The 6,000-nt window shown below is 38.3% G+C and overlaps 1 protein-coding gene across 10 annotated transcripts in view; it reads left to right on the top strand.

Annotated features, from left to right (window-relative positions):
- The first annotated feature begins 1,042 nt into the window (after positions 1 to 1,042).
- Positions 1,043 to 6,000, top strand: part of LOC136858607 (transcription factor Clamp) — a 129,241-nt gene continuing 124,283 nt past the window's right edge. For 6 of the 10 annotated variants that reach the window (XM_067138295.2, XM_067138294.2, XM_067138293.2 and 3 more), the window contains exons 1-3: positions 1,064 to 1,192; positions 1,304 to 1,909; positions 2,003 to 2,204. The gene's annotated coding sequence lies outside the window, so the exon portion shown is untranslated. Of the gene's footprint in view, positions 1,193 to 1,303; positions 1,910 to 2,002; positions 2,205 to 6,000 lie in introns of all 10 variants that reach the window. The other 4 variants (XM_068225636.1, XM_068225635.1, XM_067138288.2 and 1 more) reach the window with 4 other exon arrangements.

The following is a 6,000-nucleotide window of genomic DNA, read 5'->3' as shown; positions in this document are numbered from 1 at the left end:
AACATCCGTAAATTGTTATACAACCTTTCCGTAACTCAGCATGATATAATATTAATTTGGATACCAAGTCATTGCAGCATACCAGGTAATGTTCAGGTTGATCGTTTAGCTAAAGCTGCAGCTGAAGGACAAGGACTTCCCTATTACCTCGCCATTCCACACACGGATTATTCACCTACTATCAAACAGAACGTACTTCAAAAATGGTCTTCTCTAAGGAAAAATTCCGCAAAAACGAAGGGTAAAGCTTATTATCAACTACAACCGGAACTGCAAAGAACCCCCTGGTTCACTATGGGCACTTACTCTAGAAGACATATAACTACACTAATCCGTTTACGATTCAATCATGCGCTTACACCTGAATATAAGTATAAATTTCATATCAGTGACACAGATATTTGCACCTGTCAGCAAGCAAGTGGTACGATTCATCACATAATATTCCAATGTTGTAACTATTCTAACCAAAGGAAAAAGTTTTTTCAAGCACTAATAAATCATAACGTTCCTCTACCAACTAGTGTCGCTTGTCTTATTCATGCTCCTACGGAACCATTAGTAAATATGCTCACTAATTTCCTTGATGAATGTAAAATCGCCTTATAAGTCACCCTTAGTAGCCTACACTTGTCACTAACGTTCTCACACTTACATTACATAACCTGACTATTCCTTTAAACTACACATGTTAACAACAGTACAAATCAGCTCACCGATAATAGAAGAAATTCCATATCTATCATGGATATCACATATCGGCGAATATTATCTTTTCCTTACAATCTAACATAGGGTCCAATTAATAATTTAATCATTCTTTACCAGCACAAGCCTACTCCTCTGATTCTTCCTCAACCACGCAAAACAACTTCCAAACCTTGCATTACCCAGGATTACCAACCTAGAACTTACTAATATTCTTTCAACACAAATAAGTGCTTTAACAAACGGTGTGGTTATTGGGTACAGAGTTAAAACTAAGCCCAACAACATACAAGAAGAAGAAGAAGAAGAAGAAGAAGAAGTCCCTTGGCCCATTGCCATGTCCAAGGAGAGTAAGGTGGCGAAGTTTCTAAACAAGGCTACAGAAAGGTTGAAGAAAATTGTGATTTAGAAGACATAATTTATTGGGGGCGGTGACAAAATAAATGACATAAATAATTATTTTAATTAATTTTGTTTATTATTAGTAAGTCTATTCTCTTCAATTGTGTTTGAAAATCGCAATAGCACTGTATTTGTTGTTGTGATGTGCAATTACTATTTCCATGCTTATATAGGGTTTTATTCTGTCCGACAGTCTCACAAAATACTGGGCAGAGTGTTCTATGCGGAAGTCCTTTAAGAACTCCACAGTTTAGAACCTGAACGTCCTATCACTTTGCGCTGTCAAAGGTTGCTATGAATAAGAATGGCAGTGTTGTCAAACAAAGCGCACGGAATGCAGTCCTATCGAACACCTATCAAGTCTAAAGTATGGTTCATTTAATACTTAATTTGTACCACCTTAAGTACAGGAGTACGAATGTTTAATTATAGCCGTAATGAGATCCAAAAAATCCTGTTCGCCCTTCAATCAGATGCCACTTCATTTCATTGCCTGAAAGATGGACTAATATTATATTGAGTATCTTTATACAGCGGTGGTGTTAACTTACTTCAGTAGATTATATTTTTTACGAACTGAAGCTTGTAGAGAATTTTTAGTCGGTGTATGAAGATGTGATTTTAAGCCATAGCCTATAATCAATCTCTACTACGGTTCAACCATTAACCTAGAATATACATCTTAAGAGTTAGACGAAAAGCATAAACGGTACAGGACCAAGAGGAGCAGATAGTAAAGAACCAAGAACTGGATATTGAAACTCCCCGAGATCAATCGCGACAGAATACAAAACTCAATGTAGGCTATTGTTTTTAATATTATATTTGCTTTTGTGTGTAATATTGATGCATGTTGCTTAGGATATTAATATAATGTTCTTTTTTCTTTTAGAATGTCCATCATTTTCATGTTCTGGACTGATGTGCGTGGTTATCATCACTTGCTAACCCAGTAGCTTCCATGGACAGTATCATATACTGTAATACACCCTATATTGTTGTAAGAAGAATGTATGATAAAGCAAGAGTCTTCCTGATCTTTCCAACTGATACCTACAAATTTAAGGGCTGTATCAAGTAATGCAGAGAACCATGTAAGTGGTTGGCTGATTTTTCTGATGTAATGAATTTAAAATTTTGTTTGGCTCCTTGGCTGAATAATCAGCATATGGTATTGACCTTCAGTTCATAGGGCCCCTGGATTAAATTCCTGGTCGAGTTGAAGATTTTAAACACATTTGGTTACTTCCTCTAGCTCGAGGGTGGTGTGTTTATGTTCATCTTAATATATATCTTTGTTTACATACAACACGTCACACGACATACCACCACACAAATACACAATAGTGAATACCTCCTCCTACTTGGGATTGGTGTAAGGAAAGGCATCCAACTGGAAAACTAGGCTAAATCAACACTAAGTGTCCACCCTAAGTAATTCAGAAAAGGCCAGGAAGAAAATGAGAAGAAGAATTAATACCAAGTTTATGGGTTTGATAGTTGCCAGTAGAATTTTAGATGGTGCCACAGAATCACACAATAGTAATTATTAAATACATCCCTCCATATAGGGTTGGCGTCAGGAAGGGAATCCGGCCGTTAAACAGAGCCAAATCCACATGTGCGACACAGTTCGCACCTGCGACCCTACAATGTGGGAAAAGCAGTAGAAGAAGAAGAAGCATAGAATTGTAGGTGGTGATTGTTGTTTTAAGGGGCACAGTGGTTAACACCCATGTCAGGGTGGGGGTAGGTGTTTTGGTAAGGATATACTTTTAAAGTGTATCACTATATTGATCTAAAGAAAAGTCAAAAACAAGACCTAAGTTGTTGTAGATATGATATTCATTGTGTGGCAACATGCACCTCTTATGCTTCTTACTGCCTGGCTTATGTATTATTAGCAGACAGTGGTAATAAATAAATATTGATGCACAATTAAATGGGGTCTATTATCTTGTGATAAGGTTACCAGATCTGTTACCTGAAATCCGGCAACGGTAGGTAAGTCCAACCCTTGTCCCGTTTCCGTACGGGGTCAGGTATATTGCCAGTACTGTTAAAATTGTTGTTTCTGCTGCTATTGTTGATATTCTTGAAAAGTTATTATTCACTATTATTATAAATGTATCACTGTGACAGTGGTGGCTGGTGAATTCTCCATCTGGAGGGGCTGTAAATGCTATTAAATTATATCCTGTCTATCGTACTTATACAGAGAAAAAGAATTAACAGTTAAATAACAATATAATAAAGAATTAAAAAACCAAAGGAACAATTTTATAATCATACATGCTAAAGGACCGTTAGACTAAGTTAATTAAACACAAAAACTTCCTGATTTTCTGATGTCACTGACTTGTCAAATAAATAAATAAATAAATATTGATGCATAATTAAATGCGGTCTATTATCTTGTGATAAGGTTACCTTGTTCCTTCAATCAATACTGATCTGCATTTAGGGCAGTCGCCCAGGTGGCAGATTCCCTATCTGTTGCTTTCCTAGCCTTTTCCTAAATGATTTCAAAGAAATTGGAAATTTATTGAACATCTCCCTTGGTAAGTTATTCCAATCCCTGACTCCCCTTCTATTAATGAATATTTGCCCCAGTTTGTCCTCTTGAATTCCAACTTTATCTTCATATTGTGATCTTTCCTACCTTTATAAACGCCATTCAAACTTTTTCGTCTGCTAATGTCATTCCACGCCATCTCTCCGCTGACAGCTCAGAACATACCACTTAGTCGAGCAGCTCTTCTTCTTTCTCTCAATTCTTCCCAACCCAAACATTGCAACATTTTTGTAATGCTACTCTTTTGTTGGAAATCACCCAGAAATCATCCTTTGGTTTTTTAATTCTTTATTATATTGTTATTTAACTGTTCATTCTTTTTCTTTGTTTAAGTATGATAGACAGGATAGAATTTAATCTGGGTATCCTTCCAGTGAGCCGAGTAGGACTTTCGTGGACAATATGCCTCCATCGGTTCCTGTCATTATAGAGTTCCTCTCCTTTCACATCCTGCAGTTTTGTTCCTTTCTCGATAAGGTCTGCATTTATTTGGTCCAGCCACCTTCTTCTGGGACGTCCAACAGGCCTCCTTCCAGGTACTGCCATTTCCAAGTATTGCCTGAGGATTCTAGTCAAATACTTTAATATGACAATACCGTACAGCTTGCTGTTTTCAGCGAGAAAGTCGATAGTGCTGCTACCTACATGGCTTGGTGTGACCAACTCTTCAATAACATATTGCCATCTGTATGATTCTTGGCGCACTGCCGTGTTGTTTATAATGTATTAGTGTTTGTCACTAAATAATCTTACATTGCAGTTATATTCCAAGAAAAGTGTTATGCGCTGAACTAATTACCCAGCAAGATAATGGGCGTGGGAACTGATAAGGACTGCAAGAATTAAAAGAAGTAATCACCTCACATCTGTGTTGAGGTTACATTCTATGCCACTTATATTAAGAAAATCAATCAAATACTCTACTGAAATGTTAGTGGGACGTAAAACCAATAATACTAACAAATATGGAACTCTAGTATACTCAAACTTGAGGGTCTACATTGTTAAACAGTACCATAAATTTCACAATCGAAAACTTGTGGGCCTGTAGCGTAATGATTATTGTGGTAGTCTTGAAATTGGAAATTGAAGGCCATGAGTTTTGAATCCAGTCACCTTTGTTTTTACTGCAAGAAAATAATAATAATAATAATAATAATAACAACCATAATAATAATAATAATAATCTTTACTTCCCACTAACTACTTTTACGGTTTTTGGAGATGCCGAGGTGCCGGAATATAGTCCTGCAGGCATTCTGTTACATGCCAGTAAATCTGCGTACACGAGGCTGACGCATTTGAGCACCTTCAAATACCACCGGACTGAGCCAGGATCGAACCTGCCAAATTTGGATTAGAAGGCCATCACATCAACCGTCTGAGCCACTCAGCCCGTTGTAAGAAAATTATTTCAGTGTATTATTGGCATAGACTTGAGCACCAGTCCAACTAATTTAATACGTGTGTATGGTAATTCTTCATGTAATAATTTGTGAAAGAGACTTTAGGAAATTCTCAACATTTCTTCCTTGTCAGGAACATCATAGTTCACTCACGTAACCCCAGTATGTGTTATATATATATTATGTATTTCTGTCTTCAGAGGTAAAATAGAAAATTCAAAGTATAGCAAAAGCGAGATAGCAGCGTGAGGCGAGGTCCGCTATAGAGTTTGGGACACAACTTCCCCGAGCCATCCGAGTTAACTAATGAAGGTTAAATTCCCCGAGCCGGCTGGGATCGAACCCAGGACCCCTTGAACCAAAGGCCAGCACGCTAACCATTTAGCTGTTGAACCGGAAATAATAATAATAATAATAATAATAATAATAATAATGGTTTACGCCCCACTGGCTACTTTTACGGTGTTCGGAAACGTCGAGGTGCCGGAATGTTGTCCCGCAGGGGTTCGTTTACGTGCCATTTAAGTCAGCCGACACGAAGGTGGCGTATTTGAGCTCCTTCAAATACCAAACCTCCTGTGGGTGGGGGCGGCAGAATAACACCCACGGTATCCCCTGCCTGTTGTAAGAGGCGACTAAAAGGGACCCCATGGGCTCCGAACTTCGGAGCGTGGGTTGGCGACCACGGGGCCCTTAGCTGAGTCCTGGCATTGCCTCCACTTACTTGTGCCAGGCTCCTCACTTTCATCTATCCTATCTGACCTCCCTTGGTTAACTCTTGTTCTTTTCTGACCCCAACGGTATTACGTATGGAGGCCTAGGGAGTCTTTCATTTTCATGCCCTTCGTGGCCCTTGTCTTCCTTTGGCCGATACCTTCATTTTTTGAAGTGTCGGACCCCTTCCATTTT

This window comes from Anabrus simplex, chromosome 1, assembly GCF_040414725.1.
Source record: "Anabrus simplex isolate iqAnaSimp1 chromosome 1, ASM4041472v1, whole genome shotgun sequence".
In the NCBI taxonomy this organism is placed as follows: domain Eukaryota; kingdom Metazoa; phylum Arthropoda; class Insecta; order Orthoptera; family Tettigoniidae; genus Anabrus; species Anabrus simplex.
Note: the sequence above shows the minus strand (reverse complement) of the source record. Positions and strands in the feature narration are given on the sequence as shown.